This window comes from Heteronotia binoei, chromosome 8, assembly GCF_032191835.1.
Source record: "Heteronotia binoei isolate CCM8104 ecotype False Entrance Well chromosome 8, APGP_CSIRO_Hbin_v1, whole genome shotgun sequence".
NCBI lineage: Eukaryota > Metazoa > Chordata > Lepidosauria > Squamata > Gekkonidae > Heteronotia > Heteronotia binoei.
Genome location: NC_083230.1, coordinates 91,604,676 through 91,619,250, shown reverse-complemented (window position 1 = coordinate 91,619,250; position 14,575 = coordinate 91,604,676). Strand labels below are relative to the sequence as shown.

At 42.6% G+C, this 14,575-nt stretch overlaps 1 protein-coding gene across 1 annotated transcript in view; it reads right to left on the bottom strand.

Annotated features, from left to right (window-relative positions):
• SLC41A2 (solute carrier family 41 member 2) overlaps positions 1–2,989 on the bottom strand; it is a 57,499-nt gene extending 54,510 nt beyond the window's left edge. The window contains exon 1 of the mRNA XM_060245585.1: positions 2,827–2,989. The gene's annotated coding sequence lies outside the window, so the exon portion shown is untranslated. The remainder of the gene's footprint in view (positions 1–2,826) is intronic.
• Between the last annotated feature and the right edge of the window lie 11,586 nt (positions 2,990–14,575).

The following is a 14,575-nucleotide window of genomic DNA, read 5'->3' as shown; positions in this document are numbered from 1 at the left end:
CACTCACCAGCACCACAGAAAAGCCCTACTATATTCTTATTAATAAATAAGTGTGCTCATATTCATAACATGGCAGCTCCTATGTAAACAGCCACATAGATTCTATAATATCAGCTGTTTGCATTACATAAGGTCATTTATTAATGTATCAAGGTTGTTTACATGGCTGCTTCAATCAAGGCTGGGGCAATTTCTGTTTCCCAATACACTATACCATACAGGCCCAGGCTGCCTTTACATGCCTGCCTTTACAGATGAAAACAAGTATTTGGCTAGAGCAGAGGTATATAGGGACCACAGAATATGATTTTGTGTGATTCTGCTACTACCGTATCAGCACCTGATGCGTATGCACAACATTAGGGGATAATTTACGACTTTGGTCATATATGTTCCTAATATTGCACAGCTAGAATTGTTAGTCACATCATAAATTATCTTACAAGCATAATACAAACAAAGAAGTAACATATTGGCTTTTGCTTTTATTTGTCTTATATTTTTGGCAGCAAACCTGTCAGATGCAGTTTTGGCAATAGGATTGAATTTCAGCAGGATTTCCTTCTGAAATGGAACTAGTTTGAAAATTTCTCTACCATAGGGGCAGATATTCAGCCACCTCTCTGAATATCCTTCATGCCCTCAACAGGGGTCAGTCACCAGACGTCATCATGACTTCCAGGTACACTATCTCCCTCTCTCTCTCACACACACACACACACACACTTTAAAGAATAGAAAAAGAATACAAAAAGAAAATAAAATTTATCTCTCATCACCTAATGACTAACACTTATTGGGCTGCTGAGGAAATTTCTAATTTTGTAAACTCTAGTTTCTTATCTGAAACATCTGGCTTAGACACAATTGATGCGTTCTTCACACTACACCTCATAATGTGTTTTACATCCAGATTTTTACTGTGTAAGAATAGCAAAAATTCGTGTGTAAAATGTGACTACATTGAAAAGGAATGAGAATAGTCACTGAGCATCCACTGCACAAGAGGGCAACAGTTCTCCAGCCCGTTCCAATTTGTTACCCTGGTTTAGTGATATTTAAATATACGACGTGCCCACACATATAAGGTGCATTATAAAAATGCCCAACAATTTTGTGTAATATCTAAAAACAAATGTTTATGGGATATAAGCATATTGTTTCTCTCTGCTTTTTGTAATGTTTCCTCACCATGAGACTATTTATTCCCATTTTTAAAAAGTGGTTGAACACCTGCTGTTTCTTACATGCAGCGAATAACACATTTCTTTTTTATCATGTAAGCATCTTTGTAATGTTGGAAATTGCTATCAAGTCTCAGCCAACTTATAGTAACCCCATAGCATTTACATGGCAAGAGACACAAAGAGGTGGTTTCCCATTGCCTTTCTCTGTGTAGCATCCCTAGACTTCCTTCTTGCTCTCCCACCCTTACCAGGGCTGACCCTTCTTAGCTTCCAAGATACGATGACATGGGATGCCATATTTATATGGAAACAAAATTTTAAAAATTGTTTAAATTGTCTGATGAAGTCTGCTTAGAGCATACAAAAGCTTACATTCTGAATAAAACTTAGTTGGTCTTCAAGGTGCTACTTGTCTACTGCTTTGTTACATAGTACTCTCTCACTTATGCACATACAAGGATTGCAGCTAATATAGATGGCCCCTACACACACACTTATATTTTTCATACTGACGGGAAGTTTCTGTTAACAATACACCAACAAATTCTCTTTCTTGCAGCACCTTCTGGGCAAAAATTACAAGGAAAGATCAAAAGTGATCATGAAAACTATGCATTTAAATTTACAACCAAGGTAACTAAAAGGACACAATGAATTGTAGAACTTATTCTAAATTATAACAAATTAATTACAACACTAGAAAAAGCGTGTTATGCCGGGTATAATAAAAGAATCAGCTGCTTAAACCAGACGACTAACTTTTTAGGGTCGGAAAGCTAGTTAGAAGGCAATGGAAGTAATCATTTACAACCTGTAATCAACCTAAAATATTGCAGATGGGCAGGATACAAAAAGAAATTTAAAAACAATATTTTATAAAGGAGGGGCAGATTTATAAATAAATAACAATTTTGGACAGAACAGCAAAGGGGATGGGGGGGATATTGGGACTCAAGACCGCAATTTGCCATATTATGTTTATAAATCTACATCTTAAGAGCCTAGGTCTGAATCTCCACACTGCCATGGAAACTTGCTATGTGATCTTGGGTCACTCTCACTCTCACCCTAACCTTCCTCACTGGGTTGTTGTGAGGATAAAATGGAGGAGGAGGATGTAAGCCACTTTGGGTCCCCAAAGGGAAAATACAGGGTATAAACGAAGTGCAACAAAAATTTAAGAGGAAGATATGAATAACTGTGCTAGTCTGCAAAAGTCAAATAAAACAGAAGTCCTGGAGCATATTATAGACTACCAAGATTAATTCCTAAACTTTTGTGACTCAAAGCTCTGACTCAACAAGCCTTAGGCTGGAATCCTCTGACTGAGGAAAGGTTATGCTGGAATAAATTATGAAATGATAGGTGGTGTGAATATCTCTCTAAACTGGCCCTGGACTCCTGCTTTATTGTGGGCGAGAGAAGGGGGCGCTGATGGCTACCAGTTGTTGTGCACTACAGGGGAGGGGGCTAAGATTTCCTGGAGGCAATGCAACCTGCTCTTTCATCCTTCATCTCTCGGGACCAATTTCTCCAGAGTAGCGCCCAGGGGCAGGAGGGGGGGGGCACTCGTCTTCGTCCCCAGCTTGTGCTCCTCCCCCCCCCCCTCGCTTCAGGCCGGTGCTGGCCGCTCCCCTACCTGGGCAATGGCTGCAGCGGCGCGGCCACCGGCTTCCCGCAGCCGCTCTCCATCCTCGCCTGGCTGAAGCGGGCGCTGCTGCCAATTCCTGCCAGGAAATAACCTGCCGGGCGGCCAGAGGGGCGGTGACAGCTCCTCGGGCTAGTAGAGCGATGCCGCCTGCCTCCGCCCCCACTGAGCAGGCGCGGCAGAGGGAAACGAAGGCGGCTGGAAGAGAAGAGGGCGGGCTCGCTGGGCCGGGGAGCCCTCGCGGCCGCGGTAGCGGTGATGTGGGCCTCCGTCAGCGATGAGCTGCAGCCCAGCCGCCTCTGACTGGAAACTCCTGAGGGGGAAAGCCCCGTCGCTGTCGAGGGGCCAAAAGCCGCCACCTAGGGCGCATGTGTGCAAAAAAAGGCGGGGGAGACGCGGTTGCTCTCGATGGACCGTCTCAGCAGCTTCCTGGCTGAAACCCCGACGCCCACACCCACCACACGCTGCTTGGGGGGAGTGGTGGGTGGGTAATGGTGATATGTGGATGAAATGATAGGTGGTGTGAATATTTTTTTGGAAGGGCAGAACAAAATAGGAGTCGATTTAAGACCAACTTAGTCTTATTCAGAACGTAAGCTGTCGTGTGCATGCACACTTCTTCAGCTGCCTATGTGGATCTTTGGAAGGGTGTACACGCATTCAGCTCGCAGCGTCTGAACTTAACAGCACGAGTGTAGGGGTGTGTGGGTAACCAGGCCGCTGCCATCCACTGCAAAGTGGGGTCTCAGTACGTTTCTTATTCACCACCCGCATTAGAAAATTGTCCTTGAAGGGATTTTTAAAATATTAAGACAAGAATATTAATCAAACAAGGAAACAGAGGAAGGGTTTCCTACAAGAGCCTCACACAAGGAGCAAAAGGACAGGGAGACAACAGGCATTCTTATAAAACTGGACATCCAGGTGCATTGAAAAAGATGGCACACACCCCCCCTCCCCAGCTGCCTCCAGCTAATAGAAAAGGAGCTGGAAGTGCAGAGAATACAGAGAAGGTTCACAAACAGAGAATATAGAGATTTGTCCACTAGCTGAGTTGCAGGGGTGAGTGTAGAGGGGAGGGGCTCTGGTGGTAGTGCCTCTGCTTGGTGTGTAGAAGGTCTCAGCTTTGATCCCTGGCATCCCCAGTTAAAGGATCTGGCGGTAGGTCATGTGAAAAACCTCTGCCTGAAAAAACAGGCAGGGTCAGGGGTTGAACCTAGCAAGATCAAGCAGTTGTCTAGAGCCTGTGCTTATTGGAAAGGATTACAGGACCAGACTCCAGAGCTAGCACGGTCCTTTTCTGTCCTTCTTGCTAACTGGTTCAAGAACTTGCTGGTTCAAGGATTGCAGTACTCAGTTAAGTGTTTTATTCCAAAGTGAAGGATCCACTGCAGATCTTTTTAGGTAAAGCCCCAACAGTGTACACTGGGGCCTACAGCAAAAGGCAGGTGGAAGCAGTAGGGACAATTCTTCTATCCAAGGACAAATGGGAGAGAGGATAGCATTAGAAAAAGCAAAGGAAAAGCTTCAGAGCAGTAAGTAAAGCCACATAATACCTTTTATTGAAACCAGTGGAAGTAACACGTTGTACAAGTTTTCAAGTTCTTCAGAACTCTTCATCTGACAGGATGTTTTTAAAAGGAGGGGACCGGGGAGAAAAACATCTTCAGGCAATGTTCTTGGTGCCTGTTTCCATCTTTTCATGTTTCAGTCCTGCATGGTGTTGAGAAACATCAACAGCATAGCAAGATGTGGGGCCCCCCCCCTGTTTTTTTAAACATCCTGTCTGATGAAAAGTTCTGGAGAGCTTAAAAGCATACATAATGTATTATGTTGGCTGGTTCTAATAAAAGGGCTTTTGGGGTTTTACAACAGAACTACAATACTGCTTCCAGCTTTTCAAGAGTAGTCTGTACTCATATGAAAATCTTATGAAACCTCATACTCATATGAAACCTGTCTTCAGCCTAAATATGTGCAGACTTCTTACAAGATCCTGACATTTTTTCATGTTTAGCACATTTTTTTATCCTATCCTTTTCCAGGTTCTTACTCTCCTCCATTTTAGGAGAGCCAGTTTGGTGTAGTGGTTAAGTGTGCGGACTCTTATCTGGGAGAACCAGGTTTGATTCCCCACTCCTCCACTTGCACCTGCTGGAATGGCCTTGGGCCAGCCATAGCTCTGGCAGAGGTTGTCCTTGAAAGGGCAGCTGCTGTGAGAGTCCTCTCAGCCCCACCCACCTCACAGGGTGTCTGTTGTGGGGGAGGAAGGTAAAGGAGATTGTGAGCCGCTCTGAGACTCTTCGGAGTGGAGGGCGGGATATAAATCCAATATCTTCTTCTTCTTCTTCTTCTTTATCGCAACATGTTCCATGGCAAGTAGGGATTTGAACCTAGGTCACTCTGGGTCCAGTTCAATACACCTCACTAGTTCTATTTCCTTGCTGGTATAGGGAACGACAAGGGAATGAAACATTTCCTCAAAGACTGAGAACCCATAGTTTATAGCTTTTGAAACCTGAGTTCATTATTGATATTTTGCAATCCTGACTCACTGGAATTCTTTCAACATTTGGAAATGATGATCCGTAAATATTCCCAGAGGGAATTTAAATGTAGGAGGCAGGAAAGTTTATTCATGTGTGACAAATTGTTAGGGAAAAGTAGCGCTGAGAGGCAAATATAATTTATATATCCTCAACTTTAAACAGAAGGGAAATAAAATTAGAGGTCTACGAGAGTAGGAAACCTGCTTCAAATAAGAAGGAATGGTTTAATAAGAATGAGGCTATGCAGATATTTCCGTCCTTGGGCCCTGAAAAAGACCCTGAGGAGGAATGATAGCTGCACAGACCATTTCCCCATAAAGAAACAAAAAGAATTCATTATAAGGAAGAAGTGAGTAGTGATTAACAAAAGCTCATACCTTGCCACAAGTTTTGTTAGTCTTTAAGGTGCTACTGGACTCTTATTCCTCTACTTATAAACAAGCCATCCCCCCAGAAAATCCCTGTATTGAATTACCTGAACTTCAGGAAGAACACTGTAAAATGTCTGTTTTGTCATTTCTTACTTTGGTGAGACAATTGAAGTTGCAAGCAGTTTTAATTAGTGTTTATGAGGAAAGGGACAAATGATAAAGAATGAGTAAAGAGTTTAAGATACTCACTTAGAAAGGCCATTACAGAAGGAGGGGGAAATGTGCACTGGTTAGCTTTCTGCACTGGTTACTTTCTTCCTGCTTCTGTAACTTTCAGTATCCATTCTCACTTTTTGTTAATTAAAAAAGTGCAAGGAGGTGGAAAGTGGCTACATTCTTCTGTTTTGAGCAGTTTGCTATGGATTTGCAATAAGTTAAAAAGCCAACTGAACATCAAATATATGATCTTGGCAGATAAATAAGATGCATTTGCATTCAGCTATGAAAGCTTTACTGGCAACAAAAGACAAGAATTGTTGGTTTTACTTATCTTGGCATTAAAGTACCCTTCCCTCAAAACATCAGTCGGTGTGATTGAAAGTAATGCTTACATAGTCCTTGTTGCTGCTGCACTAACAGGAATGTGTGTTGCTGCAATCCAGAGATGTTTTTGCACATCAGTATTCTGTGTACTAATTGCTGATCATTAGGAATGGTAAGCATTATTATTGGTGGTGCTGATCATGTGGTAGGGAGAAAGGACATACCTGGAATCATTAACCTCCTTAAGCAAGTGAGTGGGACTGAATAATCTGTCAATGCTGGTTGTCCAGTTGACAGGCATAGCAAAGGATTACTTTGTTTGCATGCATATGCACACAATGCATGTCCCCCACCATCCTGTTGGAGACATGGGTATGTCCAGTTTCAAATCTAGGGGATAAATCAGTGTATGGAAACTTCTGTCCACAGTACACAGTACCCTACAATGCACAGTATGGGATTTGACTGCATATATTTTTTATTGAAATCCCATTGGGTATTGTTTGTTTGCTTACAAAATCTGTATGCCTCCTTTCTGCCCAATGAGAGCTACCAAGGTGGCTAATACTTAAGATAAAACATCCTCTTCAAATGCAATAGCTATAGTATTTTGGAAGAAGCTTTCTGGTTTAATTTTTAAATATGCTAGGATTGCCAACCTCCAGGTGGTGGCTGGAGATCTCCAGGCGACAGAGGTCAGTTCCCCTGAAGAAAATGGCCACTTTGGAAGGTGGACTCAATAGTATTTTTGCAGTTTCTCCCCTCTCCAAACCCCACCTTACTTAGGCTCCATCCCCAAAATCCCCAGGTATTTCCCAGTCTGGAACTGGCAACCCTCATGTTGATAAAAGTATTCAGATATCATCCTGCAAAGGCCTGCACTGAGCAATTAAAGTATTGCAGACTGTTGGGCCTATGAGTTTACTTTGTTGTTGGACATGCACATTCTAATAAGAGTTTTTCCTCATAATCAGAGCTTCTGTGCTTGATGGGATGTATTGCTTCTATCCACGTGTCATATGGACCATCAAATGGCGAATCAGTATATTTTATTACAACTCATCTGAAGTGGACCTTGTATTATAAAAAGAGATCATAGCACAGACACACCATTATCTCTTGAAATTATCCAAGAGGTTTTCCTGAGTTCAAGGTCTAAATTATAATACGCACATGCAGCAATAAAGGTGGCAGTGCAAATTCCATCTAGTCAGTCAGCATCAGCTACAAGAGCATGATGAGTAATTGTATCAAAACAATTTAAGTGCCTTAAGGGATTTTTTTTTTTTTAATCTCAGAGGCGCTTGCCAAGCTCTGACAATTAGCACAGGGAAAGTTTCAAAGATAGTAGCTAATCATCTAGTGGCCAGCATTCAATCATGTTATGTATTCCTGTAATTTAATTTAGCTGTGCCACTCACACAAGGTGTTTTCCATAACAGAGAATCACACCAAGAAATGAAAAGATATCTCTTCTGCTATCTCTACCTTCATCTCTATGGTGCTAATTGCACAGGAGTCTTTATGAATGTGGAATATTGTGTGTCATAACTCTTAGTGCATTAAATGCAACCTGGGCACTGGAATATTTGTACCATTTTTCTTAGTTACAGCCCTAGAAATTCTATTTAATTAGGGGTTTTTTCTGTTTTGGTGATCAGCTTGAGGGCCTTTAGGGTGGGGTAGATGTTGTGGAGCACCTGAATTAACTACCGCTTTAAACCTTCAAATTACAAACTAGTTATTCCAGAGTAAAATATTATTAATGTTAGATTATTCTGAGATTCAAAGCATAAATATGCTTTTTATATAAACAGAGGGGCTACCTTGCAGTAGATAACAAGGATAACCATTCCTCCTTTGATAATGTCTGCTGCTCCTCCCCTTTCCCCATTTGTGGAGGGGGCATGGCTCAGTGGTAGAGCACCTGCTTTACCTGCAGAGTGTTCCAGCCTCAATTCTCTGTGTCTCCAACTAAAAGGATCAGTCCTAAGGGAAACCAACCCTGACTGTTCCCTGGAAGGTCAGATGCTGAAGCTCAAATCCTTTGGCCACCAAATGAGAAGGGAGCACTCACTGGAGAAGATCCTAATGCTGGGAAAGACAGAAGGCAAAAGAAGAAGAGGACGGCAAAAGATGAGATGGCTGGACAGCATTACTGATGTAACTAACATGAATTTGAACAGACTTTGGAGGATGGTGGAAGACAGGAGGGCCTGGTGTGACTTTGTCCATGGCGTTGCAAAGAGTCGGACTCGACTGTGCGACTGAACAATAATGAGAGATAGGAAATACTTTCACCTGAGAAACCTGGAGAGCTGCTGCCAGTCAGAGTAAACAGGTCTAACTCAGTATAAGCCAGCTCTATGTGTTAATGTCCTGGTTCCTGTGTGTACTGCCAGGTAAGATGGCTGCACAGGCAGTGACAATAGGGCATGGCAGTGGCTGTGCACCACCAATCATCACCCACCACATCATTGTGCCACTTTTTTTTGCTGCTGCTGCTGCTGCTATTGCTTCTGGGGGCAGGCCAGCCTTATCCAGCAGGCAGATCAGAAAGAGACTTATGGATTTCCCAAATCAAACTGGAAAATGTTCATACCTCCATGCTCAGCCCTACACTCTTTATCCAAACTCCTCTTGAAACCTCATTGGTGGTAGCCACGACAGTAGGTGTAGATGCTGGTGCCTCCTCTTAAGAACTGCATATCCCATTTCTTTCTGCATAAAGCTTTCTGGTGCACATGCCTATGGATGGCTAGAAGAAGAAGAGTTGGTTTTATACCCCGCCCTTCACTACCCTAAGGAGACACAGAGCAGCTTACAGTCACCTTCCCTTACTGTTACATACTAGGTTTGATGCATGAGGAGGCTCTTATGTAGTAATTAAAGCTCTTTATTAGTGATTCAGCATGTCTACAAAGTGACTACAAAACTACTGCTAAGCACCAGAATATGTGGCAATATATACAGTTGGGGCAGGAGAAACGCAGCCCCCAAGAAGCAGAAACTCTTCTGTGATTTTTGGATCCTTCATTAGAATATGCATCCTCATTGGCAGATCCTAGGATCCTCTCAGTCTTTTGTGATGTGCCTCAAGCTCAGTCCTATAGCTCCAATGAGTCAGGCGGGAGATTACACCCAACATGTCCAGGCATGTCTTCACATACATAACACTTACTCTCCCCACAACTGACACTCTGTGAGGTAGGTGGGGCTGAGAGAGCTCTGGGAGAGCTGTAACTGACCCAAGATCACCCAACTGGCTGCATGAGGAGGAGTGGAGAATCAAACTCTGTTCTCCAGATTAGTGTACTCCGCTCTTAACCACTACACACCATGCTGTGCCATGCAGAGCAATATGCTGATCGTTGCCCACCTGCAAAAACTCTGACATTATACAGATCACTTGGCTGCCTCAGGAGTTGAATTTCATTTACCAGGTGCCAGTTTGTAATAGAGTGCATAGTAAATTGGTTGTCCTCCAGTAAGGGCTCCACAGTCTGAGCTTTAAAAGGAGAAGTCTATTTCATATAATTTTAAAATTAGTCTTATTCAGGCCTTGAATTCAGTAGGAGCTCACAGGAGCACAACTCCTGAACCTTTCTAAAGATTCTCCCTCCTCCTCCCCACCTACCTTTTCCATTGAATAGTAGGTTCAGCTGCATAACAATCCCTGGATTAGGAGAGAGGGCAGCCAGCCAGCCACCAGGAGCTTTGCCACACCCCCAGCAGCACTCATTAACCCCTGGAGAAGCCCATGCCACCCTTTCTCCACTTCTTATGCGATTTTGGGTGGTGGGTGGCTTGCTGCCCTATTGACTGTGGAGGGGGTGGCCAAGGAGAGCCCCAGGTGAGCAAGGCCTGCTTGGGCTGGCTGGATATCTAACCAGCCCACGTAGGCCTCGCTCGCCCAGGGCTCTCCTTTCTTGCATCAGGTTGCTTTTGGCGGGGGGTGGGGTGGGGGGTGGACAGCATATGCCAATAAGTTATGCTAATGAGCTCCACCACCTATTTTTCTACAAAACTACCCCTAGTCTTATTTTAAAATTTTTCTAGAAGCAACCTCAGGAGGCTCCATCTATCTGTGAAACAAACCCAAACCAGACTAGAAACAGTATAATTAGGGCTGATTCACATAGTACAACTAGGGACTGGCAAACTTAAGGGACTACAGCACTAAGCAATGAGGAATAATATGGTAGGGAGAGAGGGGAGAAATTTGGTATTTTAAAAATGTTGCATGCCTCTATGACATTAAAAAGTGGGACATAAATAACAAATGTAGTTAAAATTAAATTAAAATTAGGAAGGGAGAACCATGTACGTCACTCTAAGCTCCTGGATAGAAGGAAGGAAGGGAGGGATGGTGGCTGAGTGGTAGAGCATCTGCTTGGTAAGCAGAAAGTCCCAGGTTCAATCCCTGGCATCTCCAAAAAAGGGTCAAGGCAAATAGGTGTGAAAAACCTCAGCTTGAGACCCTGGAGAGCCGCTGCCAGTCTGAGTAGACAATACTGACTTTGATGGACCAAGGGTCTGATTCAGTATAAGGCAGCTTCATATGTTCAAATGCACTAGATAGACAATGTAGACCAGACCTTAAAATAGTAAAATAGATAGTCAAATAAAATTGTTCAAAATGGTATACAGACTATAAAAAAAGGTAAAGGTAGTCCCCTGTGCAAGCACCAGTTATTTCCGACTCTGGGGTGACATTGCTTTCACAATGTTTTCACGGCAGACTTTTTACGGGGTGGTTTGCCATTGCCTTCCCCAGTCTATGCAATATGAGATAAAATAGTTACGTGTATGCAGGGCTTATTTTGTAGAAAAAGCCCAGCAGGAACTAATTTACATATTAGGGCACACCCCATCAAGACCAAAAAGCTGTTAAGAGGTGGAATGTGATAAAAACTTAATTCTTAAAACTGTCTGCCTCTAGTTCACAAAGTCTCATTTTGGGTCAGGCTGAGTTACCTCTCTGGCCTGTGCAATGCCCTGTGCTCTGTGATGTCCTTTGCAGTTGGATCCCTTGTTACAGATCTGAGTTTCTTTCTGCTGAGTTGTGTTTCGTGTGTTGTTGTTATGATAGAAAAGTTGTGATGTTTGCTGTCTGACATGTGGTCTGCATATATATCTTGTGCCAGGGATGACTAGGATTGCCAATATTCAGAGGTAAATCTGGGAGATCTCCTGGAATTACAACATCTCCAGTTGAGTTCAGTTCCCCTGGAAAAAATGACTACTTTGGATGTTATACCCTACTGAGGTCCCTCCCTTTTCCAAACCCCACTTTCCACAGGCTGAATCCCAACATCTTTAGGAAATTTCTAGCATGGAGATGACAACTGCAGTGATGATCCAGCTTGGCTCACATGAATCACATGAAGCTGCAGTTAGGATTACCTGGTATTGTTAGGCCAGTTCCCACTAGTTAGCAAGTGCTTAAATAAAGTTACAAATGCAGGAGCACCACTTAAACCAGGTTACTCAGCTTACAGAGCTACTCAAACTATGTTGCAAGTTTAAAAGGAGAATATACTCCTCTCTTTATTAGAGAAGTACACTTTGGATAGGAAAGAGTAGAAAGAGGATAGATTACTAATCTACTAGCTAAGGATGGAAACAGATGACAAGAGGGCCATCTGCCTCATGGTGCCAGGAGCAGATGGCATGTTGTCTCTCCTGGTGTGTGCAGGTAGAAGGTCAGAAGCATTGTGTGGGAGAGGGTGGGTGGAAGGAAGTTCCCTGAGAAAACCATCTACACTTTAAAGGGATAGAGGCAGAAGAGTATGCATGTAGGAAGGAAGGATCTAGCTATCTACTCTGTTGCCAGAGTACTCTCTTGGAGGCAATACAGGGGACAGCACCTTCACTTCCAACAGCTGCCTTATACTAAATCAGATCATCAGTCCATCATGGTAGTATCGTCTAATCACACTGGCAGAAACTCTCAGGCTGAGGTCCTTCACATCCTCTACTACCTGGACCTTTTAACTGGAGATGGCTTTCTACATGTGAGATTCTATTGGCTTTTTTCTATTGTCCCATTGCCTGGTTCATATGTACAGCAGGTGTGCATTTGGGGTGCATCTGGGGATTTTCTATTGTGCTACTGTGCTGCATGTTTGCTGCTTGTATCATTGACATTCAAATGTAAAAACATATAGGGAGACACACTGCCTCTTAATGTATTTTGTATTAATAATTTGTTTTAACTGTGTGTACTGATGGAAACTTCCTGGTTTGCCTCATCCATGCGAATCTGTGATCAACAGATAGCAATGGTTTGTAGTTTTAGCCTGTTCTGTTTTCTATGCTATAATGATTTTATTGCTATTTTCTTTTTAAAATAAACGCTGTCGTTTAATCTTTTCCCCTGGTACTGAGGACTGCTTGACCTACTCACTTTTATTATTTTTTTTAAAAAGAACTGCTCAGAAATGCAGGCAGAATTTGCAGATTACAGAAGTTCCTTTCATGTGGAGAATTTTATAGCTGTATACAGTCATCATAACATTATTTGAGTAGTGAGGCCAACGCAGCCTAAAAATAAATTCACTGCTTTCCATTCAAACGATTTTATCTCTCTAGGAGCTGGTTCAGCGAAAACCAGTTCTGTGAGTTTGCAACAGAGGCCAACTGTGAGAATGATGATTAGCTGGCACATTTATGACATCATAAAACCACTTCCCCCCCCACCTCCTGATCAATTTAGCAACTTTTTGAAAATGGATAGTACTTTTTCTAAACGTTAATGAATGACTAACAAATGCATAGGTGGCACATTATATGTGACAAATAATTGTCTGCAGCAAAGAACGGGAAGTCTGACACTGAATCCTGTGGTATATACAATATTATTTGCATAGCAAATCTGGAAGGAGGTCAAGCTGACCCTATATTATGAAAATCTGCTGTGACTTCCTTAAAGGATTTACAGCAAAGATAAATCCCACATATGGCATATCTTCCAGGTTCTCAGGAAAAAGGCTACATGGTTACCCTACATAGTTAATACAGTCTCAATTAATTAATACAGTATTTGTTTGAAAGAGTTTACCCTTCCAAATCAGTTTACAACATCAGTCAAAAGTATGATGAATCAGTGATGTGCACGCATCAACAACAGATGTTCTTTCACTGTAGATGTTTTAGGATAATCTCCTCAGGGTCTTCCTGCCACTGTGTATAGTAAGTTACAGTGCCGTTCTAAGCAGAATTACATCCTTCTAAGCCCACTAACTTCAGTGGACTTAGAAGGGTTTAACTTTGTTTAGAATGCCACTGTTGGATGTATCTATTCATCCTCTAACCATGGCAATGTGTTCTGAAGTTCAAAAATAGGAGCAACCTATTTAAATATAACTTTGAATCAATCCTATGTATCTATGTCATTGATTCAGCCTGACTGTTCCAGACTGAAGCTACCACAAGCAGCATGTCAAGCATGGTGAAATTCCATTGGTAATTGATTGTTTTAGGGTCCTCCATAAAACTGGTCTGTGAAATATCATGGAGGACCAAAGTCTGTTAGCTCCCCTCCCCCTTTTTGCTTTATTGCTTGCAAAGTAGAAGAAGAGAGAAACGAAACTAGTTTGAGAAAAAGTAATCAGCACCTTCCCATACATTCCTGTTAGGGAGTGCGACACATCTGGGGAAAGCAAGGACGGAGTGCTGATAACGCCATGAGAACGTAGACATTTATGATAGTTTATGTGTGAGAGCGCATCCTTCGCCCCCACCTTTTGGAATCCTTTTGAAGTTAGGCTTGAAAGTATTGTATCAATGTATCTTTAGCATCACTCTCACGGATCTGTTATACTGAAAGTATCGGTCTATCAATAAACGTAGTCTTGTATCAAACCCGACTCGTCATTGAAACCGCATGCTTGACACAGCATACATGTTGATATACAACATAAAACCATCAACTGAAACATTAACTAATCAAAAGCAATCTAAACACCCCCAACAAGAAAAGGAAAGGTAAAATCAGAACAACTGACAGGAAACTGACTAATTCTTATTTTGGCTACAGTTCCAACCTTGGTCACAGGGTTCAAAACTCCCCTACCCACATGTTGCAGAGCTTTCACATCAAAAAGACACCATCCTCTGTAGATGCTGCCTTTCTTCCCATGTGTTGCTGTCCTTGTGCTGCAGAAACCAGATGTTTCCTTCACAGCAGTCGCCATGGACAGAGAGGCAAATGCTACTTCGATGTCCTTTCCCCAGCCTTCATGGTCTTCATGACACTGCTTACTCTTCAATCTG